Source organism: Bos taurus, chromosome 3, assembly GCF_002263795.3.
Source record: "Bos taurus isolate L1 Dominette 01449 registration number 42190680 breed Hereford chromosome 3, ARS-UCD2.0, whole genome shotgun sequence".
In the NCBI taxonomy this organism is placed as follows: domain Eukaryota; kingdom Metazoa; phylum Chordata; class Mammalia; order Artiodactyla; family Bovidae; genus Bos; species Bos taurus.
In genome coordinates this window covers 21905509-21923625 of record NC_037330.1, presented here as the reverse complement: position 1 = coordinate 21923625, position 18117 = coordinate 21905509, and the positions used below count along the sequence as shown (strand labels likewise).

At 44.1% G+C, this 18117-nt stretch overlaps 1 long non-coding RNA gene across 1 annotated transcript in view; it reads left to right on the top strand.

Annotated features, from left to right (window-relative positions):
• The window catches only part of LOC132344847 (uncharacterized), a 53200-nt gene extending 36841 nt beyond the window's left edge, over positions 1–16359 (top strand). The window contains exon 2 of the long non-coding RNA XR_009493871.1: positions 10122–16359. This is a non-coding gene — a long non-coding RNA (uncharacterized lncRNA). The remainder of the gene's footprint in view (positions 1–10121) is intronic.
• Positions 16360–18117: the final 1758 nt, after the last annotated feature.

The window sequence follows — 18117 nt, the reverse complement described above, 5'->3', positions numbered from 1 at the left end:
GTTGGTCATAACCTTCCTTCCAAGGAGTAAGTGTCTTTTAATTTCATGGCTGCAATCACCATCTGCAGTGATTTTGGAGCCCAGAAAAATAGTCAGCCACTGTTTCCCCTGTTTCCCCATCTATTTGCCATGAAATGATGGGACCGGATGCCATGATTTTAGTTTTCTGAATGTTGAGCTTTAAGCCAACTTTTTCACTCTCCTCTTTCACTTTCATCAAGAGGCTCTTTAGTTCTTCACTTTCTGCCATATGGGTGGTGTCATCTGCATATCAGAGGTTATTGATATTTCTCCCGGCAATCTTGATTCCAGCTTGTGCTTCCTCCAGCCCAGCGTTTCTCATGATGTACTCTGCATATAAGTTAAATAATCAGGGTGACAATATACGGCCTTGATGTACTCCTTTTCCTATTTGGAACCCATGGAAGACATGGGTTAGGTAATCCTATATTTCACTTCACCAACTTCCCACTAGGGGTGCCTCCCAGAGGCACCACATTCCCACTTAGTGTATCTGAAACAGGGCTTTAGCCTCCAAACCACTTCCTCCTTCCAAAGTTTCATTCTTCCAGTTACTCACACTCAAATTCCTAGAGTCACTTTTTCTTCCTTCCCTTAATGTCTGCTAGTTCCCACATCTTGTCCATTCTTCCTTTGCAATACATTTTCACCCACCCCACCCCCTTTCCATTTCTGCTTTCAGTACCTGAGTCTGGCACATTTTAAACTTATACCTAATTACAACATTCTCCAACTTACTGCAATTACTCCTTAATTTATGTCCAGACCATCAATCTTTCCCTCTTTTTTGCATCTAATTCATTCTGCAGAATGCTGTCAGACTTCAGATACTGCTCAAAAACCTTCAATGTCTTCAAATTTTCTGAAAAACATAGCTTGTTTTTGTGAAACCCACTGTGTATCATTTCTATTTCTGAAAAGAAATATACACGTGTGTGTGCATGCTCAGTCACTTCAGTTGTGTCTGACTCTTTGTGACCCTATGTACTGTAGCCTGACAGGCTCCTTTGTCCATGGGATTCTCCAGGCAAGAATACTGGATGGGTTGCCATGCCCTCCTCCAAGGCATCTTCCCAACCCAGGGATTAAACTTGTGTCTCCAGAGTCTCCTGCATTGTAGGCAGATTCTTTACTGCTGAGCCACGTGGGAAACCCCAATAAGAACGTATACTTCTCATTAAAAGAGATCGACCTGTGGTGAAGTATTTTAATAACTTTTGCATATAACTGTGAATATTCTTCTTTGATATCATAACAAACTCAGCAAGGAGCAGTTTCTTAAGTTGCAATGTGGTATCCAAAATCACATCAATAAACTTTCTACAATGTCTTACATTAAAATCCATTGGTTTATCATGCAAAAAATAAAAATAAATAAAACAGATCCACCTGTATCTATAATTTGGAAATATTTGTCAATCTCAATGCCTAGCCCAGAAGTTGAAAAATAGTAGAGACTCAACAGATATGAATTGATGAATAAATAAATGAATAAAATTCTATTTTCCACTGACTTTCATCATAAAACTGTAGTGTGTTCTCGGGGTTAAATTTTTAAAGTTAATTTACCGACAGACTTGAAACTCTTGGCAAGGAAGACATTCACAGGGTGGGCAGGCGTGAGGCATTGTGCTGCAAATGTTGGTGGTGAGAAGTTTCCATCACTTTCTTTAGAGTTCCGTGGTAACACTTTATAGCATATCCAAAATTTAGGGCCTTAAGTGCTCTCCACCCCTTTCCTTAACTAAGAAACTTCAAGGAAAAGGTAAAATAACTCTTTTTTTGGATATGATGAATCTGAGTGATGCCGAGAGAGGAAAGAAAATATAGGAATATATTTTTTGGATATAGGAATATATCCAATTCAGTGAGAGAGACACACAGGTGACCAGAAATCTGGACCTTGAAATGAGAGCACATTGGACACATCACTATCCCATGCTAAACCTGATACCTCTTCTATAAAATAGAGATAATACCTACCATGTAGAGTTGTAAAGAAGTTAAGTGCAGTTAATGTGTTTCTGCTTATAGCACATAGTTCAGTTCAGTTCAGTTGCTCAGTCGTGTCCAACTCTTTGAGACCCCATGTATCGCAGCACACCAGGCCTCCCTGTCTATCACCAACTGCCGGAGTTTACTCAAACTCATGTGTATCGAGTCAGTGATGCCATCCAGCCATCTCATCCTCTGTCGTCCCCTTCTCCTCCTGCCCCCAATCCCTCCCAGTGTCAGGGTCTTTTCCAATAAGTCAACTCGTTGCATGAGGTGGCCAAAGTATTAGAATTTCAGCCTCAGCATCAGTCCTTCCAATGAACACCTAGGGCTGATCTCCTTTAGGATGGACTGGTTGGATCTCCTTGCAGTCCAAGGGACTTGCAAGAATCTTCTCCAGCACCACAGTTCAAAAGCATCAATTCTTCGGCGCTCAGCTTTCTTCACAGTCCAACTCTCACATCCATAATGACCACTGGAAAAACCATAGTCTCGACTAGACAGACCTTTGTTGGCAGGGTAATATCTCTGCTTTTTATTATGCAATCTAGGTTGGTCATAACTTTCCTTCCAAGGAGTAAGCGTCTTTTAATTTCATGGCTGCAATCACCATCTGCAGTGATTTTGGAGCCCCCAAAAATAAAGTATAGTAAAACAAGGCAATAAATAGCTATTACTTTTGTATTAGTCAGCTTACTTCCAGGTGGGGCTAGTTGTAAAAAGCCTGCCTGACAATGCAGGAGACGTAAGAGACACAGGTTTGATCCCTAGGTTGGGAAGATTCCCTGGAGTAGGAAATGGCAACCCACTCCAATATTTTTGCCTGGAGAATCCCATGGACAGAGGAGCCTACAGTCCGTAGAGTTGCAAAGAATCAGACATGACTGAAGTGAGTTAGCACATTGTATTAGTCAGAATTATTCAGAGAAACAGAATCAATAGAACATATGAGATTTATTATAAGGAATGGCTCACAAGACCATGGATGATGAAAAGTCCCAAAACTATAGCTTTGATGTCCCAATTCAAGTCCCAAAGCCAGCAGGCTGCTGTGGAACCAGGAAAAGTGATGTCCCAGTTTAAAGGCCGTCGAACAGGAGAATCTCCCCTACTTGAGGGAGGGCAGCCTTTTGTCTATTCAGAACTTCAACTGATTGCATGGGGCCCACTTACATTACAGATGGCAATCTGCTTTTCTCAGTCCACTGATTTAATGTTAATCCCATCCCAAAGCATCCATAGAGATACCCAGAATGTTTGACCAAAGACCTGGGCACATCAGAGCTCAGTCAAGTTGAAACATAACCATCACAACTATTATCAGTAATAATAAACTGTAGACAAAGAGTTAGAGTCTGTCACAGGATACTGATAGTCTGGAGTTGCAGGGGTAGGTAGGCCAGGCAGAAAAGGATTGGTGAAACCTTCCTAAAAGTTATGGAGTCTAATAGACTGTGGTCACCCAGATAAAGATGTCCAAAAGGCATTCAATACAGCAACTGGGGCTCAGGGGAGAGAACTGCCAGTTGATAAGAATTTGAGAGTCAGGTTAAAAGCCACGAGAATGGATGAGATCAGTCAGGAAAAGGGTATAAATGAATAGATGGGAATGAAGCCATGAAGGAAAACAGCATTTTACAGGCAGTCAACAGAGAAGACTAATGAAATTGTCCTGAACTGAAATGTTCCCCCAAATTTAAGGCTTGAAACAAACCAAAAAAAAAAAAAAAATGTCTTCTTGATCTGTTCTGTCAATCCAAAGATCTTAAAATGAATTTGCAGAAGATTGGTGCTACTTGTACTGAAACTATAAGCACAAATTAAAGTGAGGTCCTTCTAATAGTTGGCTTCTGGTTGTTATCACAGCCTCCTTACTTTTGCAGGCTCCCCACCTCTGGCCCAGATTGCTAGGAACCACTGTTAGATGCCCAAAGCAGGGGACAATCAAGTAGGTGGCCACCTATATGGAATGATTTCAGAAGGTCTGTCTACTCCAACACCACCCCTACTAGCACCTGCAGCAATTCTTCCATCACAGACTTCTTGAAGGGAAGGACCATTTCCTATCCATCAATAAGGGCCTAAGAGAGCTGACTGTGCTCCTAACTGGCAATATCATCAAGGATCCGTCACTTCCCTCTCCAAGACTCAGATTCATCCTTTGTAGGATGAAGAGATTGAACATGATGACTTTTAAGATCCTGCCTTGCCCTAACCTTCCATGAATCAGACTAAAGAATTGTTGAATTGTCTGAATGAATGAATTTGTGTTTTTCCATTTGGGTTAGGAAATCCTACTAAGAGAGACAACAAATGATAATCTATTAATATTAGCATAAATTCATATTTCTGATGGCTAAAAATAGGATCTTGTCAAATGAGAGGCCCTATAGAATGCAGGGGTATAAGGGGAAAGGAAAGAAATATTGTCTAAGTAGGAAGCAGGTCTCATGAGAACAAGCCTGTTGGGAGAGTAGGGACTGGGGAGGAGATGGTAGAATAAAATCTATGCCAGCTAGGAGACCTACTGGAATCTTAGAAATCTGGAGGATTTGGAGACAAAGAGGGGGATTTTGGTTCATTTAACAAACATTTGTTGAGAATATACCATATATCAGGCACTTGGCTAAGTAGAGTAGATACAATAATGAGTAAAATCAAGTCCCTGACCTTTAGGAATTCAGAGTCAGAGACTGAGAGGGAAAAGCAACATTTCAACAGAAGATGTTAATTATATAGCAAGTCAGGCTGATGACAAAGAATCTGCCTGCAGTGCGGGAGATCTGGGTTCGATCCCTGGGTTGGGATGATCTCCTGGAGAAGGGAATGGCTACCCACTCCTGGAGAATTCCGTGGACAGAGGAGCCTGGCAGGCCCCAGTCCATGGGGTTGCAAAGAGTCGGACTTGACTGAGCGACTTTCACTTTCACTTAGCGCAGACTGCTTGAATTTGAATCCCAGCTGCGCTCCTTACTAGTTGTGAGACTTGGGCAAATTTTTTAACCTCTCTCTGTTTCCATGTCTTCACTGATAAAATGGGGACATAATAGTACCTACCTGTAGGGTTGTTACGAGACTTGAGTGAATTGCTATAACAGACTCTAACTGTGTGTTATTACCAAGTGAGCTCTGGAGGCAGGCAATAGGGACTGTGGGAGAGGAGATCAGGGAAATCTCAAGAGGCAAGTGCGTCCCTTACGTAATCAGTGGTCACTCTGCATCTTTGCTTTTACTTCCCTTTGTCTTTTTTGGGTCTCTACCAAACCATGTGCTTACTCATCTCACCGCACAGGGCCACTGATTAACCATTAGGAGCTGATGGAGTAAATGTTTCACATCCTCAATGCCCCTTTAATAAGGAGGCCTGGCCTCCAGGAAACAGAGCCATCTTTATCTTTTCTTCTTGACCTGTGTACTTCCCTTCAGCCGACTCCATCAGTCTTCCTCACTGTCCCCTTCCTTGAGTTCCTGTACTGAGGTCCTTTGCCCAGAACACTTGTATGTCTCATCACGGTCTGAGCAGTGGGTGTCGCTAGTCTCCAGCTTTTTTCTCTCTTGGGGCACTTCCTGGTCTCCTTTCCTCTGGGTGCAGTGCGCTCCTGTCTGTCTGAAACAGCCAGTGATGTCAGGAAAATCAGGAAGCAGAGACAGATTCAGGGCAAGGAACTGAGAATGCTACAGTGTGGGAGCCCAAAAGACACTAAAGACATCAGCCCAGGAAAGAGAGAGTCACCCCGACTCTGCCTGTAGCCTTCTGTGTGACCCAGGCAAATTTCCTTTCCTGGGTGGGAAAAGGAGAGTGCTGGATGAGGTCAGCAAACTCTTCACCACCATGGACCTCTTGTATTGTTTTTATCTGCATGAATGTTGTTTTGAAAGATTTGGTCTCCTTTTCCCCTAACCCCCAAGTTTTACAGAATTTATTTCTCCATATGTAATTAACCAGAGACTTTGATCAGCGAGAGAGAGCTTGATAACACAGAATTGACAAAAGCTTAACGAAAACATAAATAAATCAGACTTTAAAAATAAAATTGGGGGTATAGTTGCTTTACAATGTGTTAATTTCTGCTGTACAATAAAGTGAATCAGCTATATGTGTACATATATCCCCTCCCTCTTGGACCTCCCTCCCTCCTCATCCCACCCGTCTAGGTTATCACAGAGCACCGAGCTGAGCTCCCTTTACTATACAGCAGATTCCCACTAGTTTTCTATTTTACACATAGTTATGTACATATGTCAATCCCAATCTCCCCAATTCATTCCCCCCTCCAATTCATTCATTCCTTCCATCCCCACCCCACACATCCATTCTCTACATCTGCATCTCTATTCCTGTCCTGCAAATAGATTCATCTGTACATAAATCAGACTTTTAAAGAGAGTTTTGTCATAGGATTCTTGGTAAGCCTATGATCTCCACTGGTCTTTTTGAAATATTGAAAATGACTCTGGCTCTCTTAGTATTGTCCCTTTAGTATATTCCTGAGAATGTGAGGTCTCTGGGCTGGAAGAACTTGGTCTCTAAAGTCTCTTCTATTCCACAGATGTTATAAACTTGTGACAACTTTAGGTGGTAGCTGAGTTGAGATGCCAGGAGGCTGGAGATCTAGCCAGAGGAGGCATGTAGGGGCTGCCTGCAGTTCTGTGTACAGTACAATCCACCTCTGGCCACTTTGATGCCATCTTTCAAAATTGGTGTTACTTTCTCAGAGGTTGAATTGAGTCTATCTTAACTGAGTTTATGAAATTAGTTTACTAACCACAATAGCATGTGCCAAGTCTCCCAGTAGCTTAAGGGGGCAATAATAAGGCAGGCACAGAGTTTTTAGTCTCTTAATCTTCTAACCCTATTTATGTACCCCACAAAAAGGATACCCTAATAATGAATCATTTTTGCTATTGTAAATAGCTAAAGTTCTCTGGTATTTTATAGCATTGATAAAACCATGTATTAACTGATGAAATATCTTTAAATTTATTTATTTTTAATTGAAGGATAGTTGCTTTACAATATTGATTTGATTTCTGCCATACTGATGAAATGTTTTCTGACCCAAGGACTGTGCTAGGCATTGCAGAATGGTCTACAGGAGTATATACAGTGTAGCTTAATTACATTTCCACAAAAACGTTTTTTAGCAGATAAGCCTTTTCATGGGGCTTTCCAGGTGGTGCAAGTGGTAAAGAACACACAGCCAAAACAGGAGATGCGGGTTTGATCCCTGGGTTGGGACGATCCCTGGGTTGGGACGATCCCCTGGAGGAGGGCATGGCAACCCACTCCAGTATTCTTGCTTGGAAAATCCCATGGACGGAGGATCCTGGCGTGCTATGGTCCATAGGGTCACAAAAAGTCGGTCATGACTGAAATGACTTAACATGAACGCAAGCCTTTTCATATGGTGTGCATTAGAGATTTTGTTCCTGTTCTCACTTATGGGGAAACACAGAAGAGTGAGTAGAAAAGAGAGACTGGAAAAGCAAACTAGGGGAGCTAGAGGTTGTTTACTGTTGCCAAGGGAGCCGACCCAACAAAGAAGTTAGGACAATTGACTTTTGCTTCTTGAGGCTGGAGTCAGCTCCACTGCACCTGTTGGGCATCATTGTTAGTAGAAGTATAAAAAGAGATGTTGAATGCAGACCAGAAATACTTCAATAAGTCTATACAAGAAATATTTCTTGCCTATCTGCTGCTGCTGCTAAGTCACTTCAGTCATGTCCGACTCTGTGTGACCCCATAGACTCAGCCTACCAATCTCCCCCGTCCTTGGGGTTCTCCAGGCAAGAACACTGGAGTGGGTTGCCATTTCCTTCTCCAATGCATGAAAGTGAAAAGTGAAAGTGAAGTCGCTCAGTCGTGTCCAACTCTTCTCGACCCCATGGACTGCAGCCCACCAGGCTCCTCCATCCATGGGATTTTCCAGGCAAGAGTACTGGAGTGGGGTGCCATCGCCTTCTCTGTTCTTGCCTATCTACCATATGCCAAACCCTGTGTGAAAATACAATCCCAAATAAGTCCCCATCCTTGTCTTTAAGGAATTCTGAAGCCCAGGGAGAAGTCACACAGGGAAAGACATGACTTTCATATCTCCAGGTGAAAAGTGCCACAGGAGCACCCAGAAGCACATAAGAGAATGATGAATTCTGTCATGGTTATTGAGGCCACCCCATAGAGCAAGTGACGTTGAGCTGGACTTTGAAGTAAGTTTCAGCCAAATTACTTAGGGCATTCCAGGCTGTGAACATTCATAGTCAGCTGGGCTTGAAGGGAGGGTAAAGGTGAGAAACTGAAGATGAGACCAGCACGTTAGGCCATATTGAGGAGAATCAAGTGTTGTTATAAGGCATGGCTTTACTTAAAATATTTAAGTATATTTCCCCCAGAATTCAATAGGGTATGGTTCTCAGGTGACTAGCCAAGCCAATGAATAGACAGATATTCAGTAGTTATGAAAACCGTATTTTAGATGTTGACAAGTAATAGGTAATGAATTCTATTTAGAAGCATTTTTACTTTGTCTTCTTGAAAATAATCTTAGAATCCCTATAAATTACTCATTTTGTGTAATATAATGTATTAAAATCACATATTTTATTTAAGCATTTAAATAATTGAGCAAGTCTGTCATAGGAATAGTCACTTTATAGAAACAACTTATACCATCAAAAACATAGTTATTAATGTGTTCATTAATAACCATATGTTGCTCTCTTAAGAGTTTTACCATTGGGCTTACTAAGTATAAATTAACTGTATTTGTAATAATTACATGAATAAATACAATATTATTAATGTTTTATGGTAAGCATTAAATTCTGCTGAAAGAGGTATATGTTGAGCTGTCTATAGGAAGTTAAATAAAGGCATCCAGATTGTGGGATGTGCTGTGTGAGTGTGTGTGTGAGGAGAAAACAGAATAGTAATACACTGAGAAGAGAGGCTTGGGAACTAAGGAAGCTCCTTGAGGTTATTTTGTGAAAGCAAATGCCAGTTGAAAAACTAAAGCAAGAGGGTACTTCCCCGGCTGTCCAATGATTAAGACACTGCACTTCCACTGTAGGGGGCGAGGGTTTCATCCCTGGTCCAGGAACTAAGATCCCACAGGCTATGTGGTGCCAGGGTGGGGGATGGGGAGGAGAAAAAACAAAAGCAAGAAAAGACCCAGAGAGGGAAGAATGCATGAATTATACAATGAAGAAAAGAAAGGAAAATTCTGAGCAGTTTAAGAAAATACAAGTAAATATACATAAAGCATGCCAAAGAGTCTGTGTTCATAGTACATACAGTAGGTTAGACACTGCATTACTGAATTTGTGCACTACGCAATAAATATTTAAGCACTTGCTATGTCCCAGGCACGTATATGGTTATTTCTTCCTTTCTTGGCATTTTTACTTTATGCATTTAACAGAAGAAACACTGTAGAATTTTCTACAATAACTTGAATTTTTCCCCACCGTATTAGAATTGCAAGGAGAATTTTTTTTTTTACATTTTAAAATACATTATGTCAGAGCCAGGGTGTGAATATGGGTGAGTTTTAAAATAACCAATGGGCTGTCTCTTTTGTGAATGAGTGGTGCCATTTTTTTTCGTCTCAGTCCAAAGCACTCTCTCAGGACTTAGTTTCTGAGACACACCGCTTTCCTTATTCGTTCATTCATTTTCTATTAGACCTCAGGTGCAATGAACTGAATTGGTCACACTCCACAGTGCCTGGCTCCTCATCACTTGTTTACTCAAGGACTTTTAGAACTTTTCTATTCCCCTCCCCGCCCTTTCATCTCCTCTCTATTCTTTGCCTCTGCCCCATGAGTCCCTCCTCCTGTTTGTTTTTTAATTGGGATATAGTTACTTTTATAATGTTGTGCTAGTTTTTGCTGTACAACCAAATGAATCAGCCACATGTGTACATATATCCCGTCCCTCTGGGAACTCCCTCCCTACTCATCTAGGTCACCACAAAGCACCAAGCTGAGCTCCCTGTGAGATACAGTAGGCCCCCACCAGCTACCTGTTTTACACATTAGTGCACATCATGCTCTTTTTTTTTTTTTTAATATCTATCCTTTCTATTTGATTTTTCTTCGTTTATTAGGTCTAGGTTAGAGGACTCACCAGAATGGCAACTGAACTGGTTACTCTGACCTCGTTTTACTGACAAATCAGGAAATGGGCAAAGCACTGAAGAAGGTACTCATCGGAGGAAGAAAATGTGGGCTGAGTGGCTCCCTGGTTCCTGCCTTGTTCTCGTCACAGAGACTTGCCTGTGAAGCTCAGTGGTCTCAGCATCTCCTGAAGACTGAGGAATTCTCCAGATCACAGGAAGGCAGAATTGGGGGCACACTGCCTTTTGCCCCTTTTTGGCCTGGAGGATCACGACCAAGGTTAGGGATGAGGTTGCTTCAGGCATCTCAGCCCAGACTCTACGATGACCTATAACAGAGCTGGGGTGGGGCTGGTTGGGGTGAGAGAGTGGGATGGAGTTTCTCCTCAAAGGGCAAGGTTTCTGTTTGGCAATAATATTCTTCTTCCCAGATGTCTTAGATATTTGGAGATTTTTTTCATGCTATTCCCCTATTGAAGAAGAGGAAATGAGCTTTAGTGGATTAATATTTAGCAGAGACTGAAAGCTTGGCAGAGGCCATGTGACGCCCCATGATCTGTGTGACACGGGCCTACAGCCTCCTGGGCTTTCCTGTGTGTCAGCAGCATATTTCCTGAGATCCCCTCCAGGGCAGTTCTAAAGGACCATCATAACGTTTTCACATCGTATGTAACGGTCTCCTCCCACTGCATGGAACAGCTTGCACACCTACGAGATAAGGGACAGAGACAAAAGCCAAATGGGGAAGGGGGGGCTGAGGAAGGCATTGTTTTTAAGCCCTGACTCAGTCTATTTTCTGTCGAGTCACTTTTGGTCTCAGTTTTCAGTTCTATCGGCCCCCAAGAGGTCACTGGGGACAGCTACTTTGACTCTTGCAAACTGAGCTGAGGGTGTGGTTGCCGTGACAGCTGGAGTTAAGAGTGTGGCTGGATGGGGCCCAGTCTCAGCTGTGCCTGTGGTGACAAGGACACAGCCGCAGTCGCTGCCACCTCCCTCTGCTTACTCTTCCCTACTCAGTGAGCGTGCCAACAAAAGATCCCACCCAGTGGCCTCCTGCAGGAGGCGAGGGAGGTGGTGGAGCCCACAGCAGAGGGTGAGCAGGGGGTGAGGTGGGTTTGCATCTGCGATGTCCAGTGAGGCTCAAGCCCCATTCCTGCAGGAGTACACGCAGCTCCCGCCCCGAGGCTGGATGGGCACCCAGGAGTTTTACGGTGGGGTGACTTGGGCAGAATGACACTCCTTGGTGAACTCTTCTATAATTTCTTATTGTTGTTCAGGGTCATGTGAACTCGGGCAGGGGTCCAGCTCAGCCCTCTGGGGGCACTTCAGACTGGTGTACAGAGGTGACCCCTCTGTCATCAGAACTTGGTGACCATCTACAGCTGCTGCGTGCAAGGTCCTTCCCAGATTACACAGCCCATGTCAGACCACAGTAAGCTCTGTCCTGACCTGAAACAAGAGCTCAGAACTGTGAAGGGTGACTATTTTCCCATTTTATGTGCACAAGAGCACTTCTCATAAACAAAGTAGTATACATTTGTTTTTAAGTCAGTTTCTGAGAATTTCATAGACCAAATCCATTGACCTGGATTAACATTAGCAGATCCTACTTCCTCTGTCTATTGGCTGTGGGACCCTGGGCAAGTTATTTGAGCCTCAGTTTCCTCCTTTGTAAAATGTGAGTAAAAACCGCCAACCCACCTCGGAGGGTTATTATAAGGATTAAATGAGTTCCCCCAAGTAACAAGCTCATCACAGAGCCTGGGATATTCACTGAGCCATAAATGTTAGCTCTCACTATGATTGTTACTTACCTCTGTTCCATGCTTCACAAGAGATAACACATTAGCCATGAGATTTCACCAAGAAATCACTACTACCCACCTTCAGAGAGATGTTGGGATCAACTGGACCGCTAGGAAAATCAGCCAATCAGAACTCAGCAAGGACTTCCTTATAAGGCAAGTGCACCCAGATGGGTGGGCTCCCACCAGCTATCAGAACCCCATAACTGAGCAGTGGTGGTGAATGGAATACTCTTGAAGGTAGCATAGAGCAATTGAAAAAACAAGTGACCCATCAATGGCAAGCAATTACAAAATGTTTAACTTATTGCAAGAATATCTGCAAGTGGGAGGGGATGGAATATGGGCAGATTCTAAACCAGCTTGTTCAAAAGGGCAAAGTGGGCACCAGGGGAAAATGGTTTCTTTCCCAAGGGCCTTCTTCTGAGGACTCCCTGCTTTCTAGTGCCTTCTTCTGGGAAATACCAAGGGGCTTTGGGTGCCATTCTGACAGGCACCTGGAGGTGCTTCTAGTGTTGTCCCAAATAAGATGAAGCATGCCTCTTATTTAAAGCTTGGAAACTTTTCCAGGAGACTAGGCTTCTCTTGTTTGGATTAGAAGAGTGAGCATTTTTTTTTTTTTTTTAACAGCTTGTCCAAAGAGAAATGTCAGCTTTGGGATAAAAGTATGGAAGTTAACAAGCCACACCTCTTAGGCTAGTAGACCAACAGGATTGGGGGCTGCCTTTGGGTATCCTAACTCTGCACATCCTGGCTTCTGTATCACCTCACTGCACCACTAAGTTTGAAGAGAGGAATGAGCAGCAGTTAGGAGTAGTGGAAAGAAAAGTAGCTTCCATTCACGTGGCCTTTTGCAGTTTACAAAGATTTCTTAAGGATGTCTTCATGAGCACCTCCCAATAACCCTGAGATGAGGAAGGATCATTGTCCCATCTAGCAGATGACGGAACTAAACTTGACTTGCTCACCTTTAGAAGCTCTGGGTTCACGGGCTGGTCGTGCCACTCTTTTTGTGTAAGCAGAGGCAAGTCATTTAACTTCTTTTCAAAAATTATCTAATTCTTTCTTTGGCTGCATCGGGTCTTAATTGCATCATGCAAGATCTTTTGTTATGGCACACAGCTCTCTAGTTGTGGCACGAGGGCTCAGTAGTTGTACATAGGCCCTGGAACGTGCTGGCTTAGTTGCCCTATGGCTTGTGGAATCTTAGTTCCCCCACCAGGGATCAAACCCAAGTACCCTGCCTGGAAAGGTGGATTCTTAACCACTGGACCACCAGGGAAGTCCCTGTTTAACTTCTTTAGTGTCAGTTTCCTCTATAAAATATGGGGGTTGGATTAGCTGATCTTAAAGATCCGTTCAGTTCTAATGTTCTCCAACTCCTCTTCTCAGCTTACAAACCATGGTCAGTGAATGTCCATTCTGTACAGATGGCCATTCCAGCCAAGGACTCCCACCTCAGATAGAAACATTTGAGTTCCCCTCTCCTGTGTGCTGCTAGGGACACTTAGGCACCCACTTAAACACTAGAAGCTTCAGAGACTTTTCCTCCCTTCCATTTATACTTACTGAGGAGCCAAGGCACTTAGCTTCTGCCACTGTGGTGGCCCCAAAGAAAGGGGGCCCAAGGAATGTGGGTTCTGCCCACTGTGGTGGTGCAGAGGAAAGGACCTCCAGGCCTGTGCTGAGGCTGCACTTGGTGAAGATGGCATCCCATATTGGAAGGCAGAATGACTTCTGTTGGAATCAGACTTTAAAGGTTGCTTGAATTCTGTACTGTTCAGATACTATAGTTAACTGCATTGTGAGTTCAGTGGACTCTTGTGTGATAACCTGGAAGCCTCACCCTCCTGTTCATTGTTTCTCTGAAGCAAGCATGCTAAGTTGCAATGCATGTGGTTCAGGAACACAACCTATCTGTAGGTGGCACACTGTCCTGACTAGTAACTTCACCATCATTCTTTTTTCTTTTTTAATATTTATTTATGGCTGCGTTGGGTCTTAGTTGCAGCATGCAGGATCTTCATTATGGCATGCGTTCAATAGTTGCAGCGCTCAGGCTTAGTTGCTTTGGACGCAGCCTTTGGGATCTTAGTTCCCCGACCAGGGATTGAACCTAAGTCTCCTGCATTGGAAAGCTGATTTTTCTAACCCCTTCACCATCATTCTTAACCTTTCAGGATTGTGTTTTCCCAGTCTCGGGTTCAGAGCCCAGCACATAAGCATGCTCAATAAGTGACCTCAGATGGCTGCCGTTCTCTTAAATAACCATTCTCCTCATTGCTGAGTGGCAGCATTCCCCCAAAGTCTTTATAAGACTAAGCAGCATGTCAGCCTCAGGTTATAGATGCACAATGGGAGGAAAGGGACTCGAGCCGTGCAGTGGATCACGTCCTAGCATTTGGATACTGATGCCGTGCCTTTCTGCAAATTGCTGTCCTGGCTCCAGTTAGACACAGCCCTGGACTGGGAGGGGTGCGGGAGACTCTTGGCCTTCTTGGTAGCATTTCTTATCTAGTGCAGGTCTCACCAACCACAAAACAAGGGGGTAGGAAGTGTTTGGGGCTTAAAAGTTCAGAGTGTCCTGAGCTCAGAATGACTACTCTTACTTTTCAAATATCTATAGAACTGTTCCCCATGAAAGTTTATAAACTCTGCTTGCCAACACAAGATGGTCAAGTATGTATTTCAACTCTGTGCTTGCTAAGAGTGCACAACACAACGGGAGGAACAGGCATTTATAAATAACTCTGATACTAGGCAGACAGATAAGTGCTAAACCAGATACACTGGAGATACAAATGCGGTGTCTTGAGAGACTATTTTAGACTAGAGGATCTTAAAAGGATTTCCAAGAGACATGAGGTTAGAACTAGGCATCAGAGAAAAACAGATTTTCAATGGTAGGCTTGAGAGAAGGTAAGGGAGGTTGCAGAGGGGAAGGAGAATAAGCAGAGAGGAAGGCGTGAGTCAGGCAGGAAGGTGGGGAGAGACAGGGGAAATGCTGACCGGCTGGTGTGGGTAGGTGTCCTGAGGAGAAAGCCAGAAAGGGTGGCTATAGTGTAACTGGAGAGAGGGCTATAATGTAACTGAAGGAGGCTGTAGTGTAACTGGGGATGAGGCCATAGTATAACTGGAGGAGGCTGTAGTGTAATTGGAGAAGGTTGCAGTGACTCTGTGGAGGAGTTGGACCTGAATCAGTGAGGGTCCACTGAAGGAGCTGAAGGCGGGAGTGCCATGCCGTGCCGCATTTGTGTTCCAGGGGAGTCACTGCAGCTTCAGGATGGAGGATGGGTTCATGCTGGGTGATGGAACCTGGACACCTGAGCAGAAGCCTGGGCAGCATGTTTGGGCATCTAAAATTAGATGGGCAGAAATATTGGATGAGAGGAAGAGACACCATGAAGTGCTTGTTAAAGGTTGTTGTAGTTCAGACACGTGCGTTTTTAGAGATGATTTTACATGAGCACAGCCACCGTTCTTCTGGTAACCCTTTCATGAGATGTTCCTCTGCTCAGAAAGTTACAGCAGTTCCCTATTGCCTATAGGACCAAATCCAGGTTTTCCCCACTAACCTTCAGAATTGCCGATTAACTCGATCCTGCATGGCTTCCTCCCCACGGTAGTTCTCTTTGGACCAGGAGAGCCTTCTCTGGTCCTGCCAGGGTTCCTGGCCCAGCAGGCCTCTCTCCTCTCCAGCGAGGCCATATAACATCCCATCTGTATCTCCCACATAGGCTTGAAAAGATTGGCCCATATATAATTTAGTTCCAGTTCCTGCTCCATTCAGCATGTCCCTTCCTGCTAGGGCAATCTGGGCCTCACATTCGTCCTCCCTGAGCTATGACGGAAGGGATCCTAATAGCTCATCCAGGCCCACAGGAGGGAAGGATTGACATGGAGCAAAGTGGGTAAAGCCCAGCCACATATCGTTCCCTGCCTCACAATTTGATCAGGGCTGCTCAGGTGGGCCAGTTGCCTGTATGAGCTTACAGGACGTTGTATTCAAAGAGTTGCACAATACAAAAGGACTTTCAATACATTGACCTAGACCTGACCAGCCTCTTTTTGATGTAAAAATGGAGTACAGGGTTGGAAAGACTTGCTCTTTCCATTTGCTTCTTGGTTAGGCACCTACAGGGCTTCCTCTGATCAGCGGTAAAGAATCCACCTGCAGCACAGGAGATGCAGGAGACATGGGTTCAACCCCTGGGTCGAGAAGATCCCCTGGAGGAGGAAATGGCAACCTACTCCAGTATTCTTGCCAGGAAAATCTGAAGGACAGAGGAGCCTGTCAAGTTACAGTCCATGGGGTCACAAAGAGTTGGATATGATTGAAGCAACTGAGCACAGCATTATGATAGTGCTAGTTTCTATAACAAAAAATGGTGGTTTAACACAAATAAATATTGATTTCTTGATTATGTAATTGTCCAGTGTGCATGTTTCTCATTGGTAGGTTGCAGCATTCCTTCATGTAGTACTTAGGAGCTGTCTTGTGGCTCCACTCTTTCCTAGAAACTCAGAGTTCTTAACATTCATATGGCAGACAGGAGAAGAAAATGTGGATTTCCCTCAGCCTGGAAATGACATCATTTCTACTCATATTCCGTGGGTGATAGTTACATAGATACAGGGAATGCTGGGGAATGGAATCTACCCTATTGTCAGTTCCATACTCTATGAATAGTGGGTGGACCACTTGCCATGACCAAGTGACTCAGAACAACACATCACAGGCACCTACAGGGGCACAGAGGCAGGGGCTTAAGCATGAGGGAGGGGGAGACCCTGTCCCAGGGCCTTGGAATTTCCACTCGATCTCTTTCTGGGGACAGCAGTTGTTCAGTACAACTTATTTTGAGAAACTATAATCCTTGAGTCAGAAGGTGGTGGCTTCAGGAATCTATATTGGGCAGGAGGTGGGGAAGCAATGTGAGGAGAGAATGATGGGGCTGTGGTATGTGGTGGTGTTAGAGGTGGAGGGTAGGTGGAAGTCTTGGGCAAGAAAGCCAACTTCACTGCCACCATCAGGCGTCCCACCTCCTGGCAAAAAGGCCCTCGAAGGTACTTGTTTGCAGGAATCAAATCCTACTTCTCTGAAGCACCTGTTCCTAACAATGTCTGTTTCAGGGTTTATTTTTACTCAATGTTAGCTACATCCACCTTCTGCAAAGTTCTGAAGAAGCTATGGATTAAAGTGGGATCAGGCATTGGGTTTACCTTATCAGAGGGAAACATCTAGAACCACCATATTCCCTTCACTTCACCTCTCAGGAAAACCTGCCTTGGGTCAAAAGGAAGTGAGGCTCCTATACTGAGGGGTGAGCAGCTGCAGAGTTCTCTCTATGCACAGGCTGTCAATGGTGGAGTTACCCCAACCGGACGGCACCTAGTGGGCGAGCTCTACTTGACCTCATTTCCCCGCATTGTGTATGCTCTGCTCTTCCCAGTCCTAGAATGAAAGAATGTTCATTCTTTCAATGAGGGCTGGGCATGGGCCAACCAGGCAGGTTCCCAAAGTTCCATTTACAAGAATTACGGAAACATGACCAGGTTATTAAGCATCCCTGAATATAATGAAATGAAAGAAATGTGTTTATCAGAATATCTCTTTTGTTTTTAAATTAGAGGATATTTGCTTTACCATGTTGTGTTGGTTTCTGCCTTACAACAAGTGAATCAACCATAAAAATACATATGTCCCCTCTCTCATACCTCTCTCTCAACCCTCCTCAGAATATCTCTTAAGGAGGATACTAAATGTGTTTCATTCATTTACTATGGGGCTTTCCTGGTGGCTCAGTGGTAAAGAATCCACCTGCCAATGCAGGAGATACGGGTCTGATCTCTGGTCAGGGCATCTTCCTGGAGAGGGAAACAGCAACCCATTCTAGTATTCTCGTCTGGAGAATCCCATGGACAGAGGAGCATGGCAGGCACGCTGTAAGTAATATTCCTGACAGAAGCATGGTAGGCAGAGACAGCAAATGCAGAAATATCTATTTCAGTGGAACTTCCCTGTAACTCAGTTGGTAAAGAGTCTTCAGTCTGCCTGCAATGCAGGAGACCTGGGTTCAGTCCCTGGGTTGGGAAGATCCTTTGGAGAAGGGAATGGCAACCCACTCTAGTATTCTTGCCTGGGGAATCCCATGAATAGAGGAGCCTGGCGGGCTACAGTC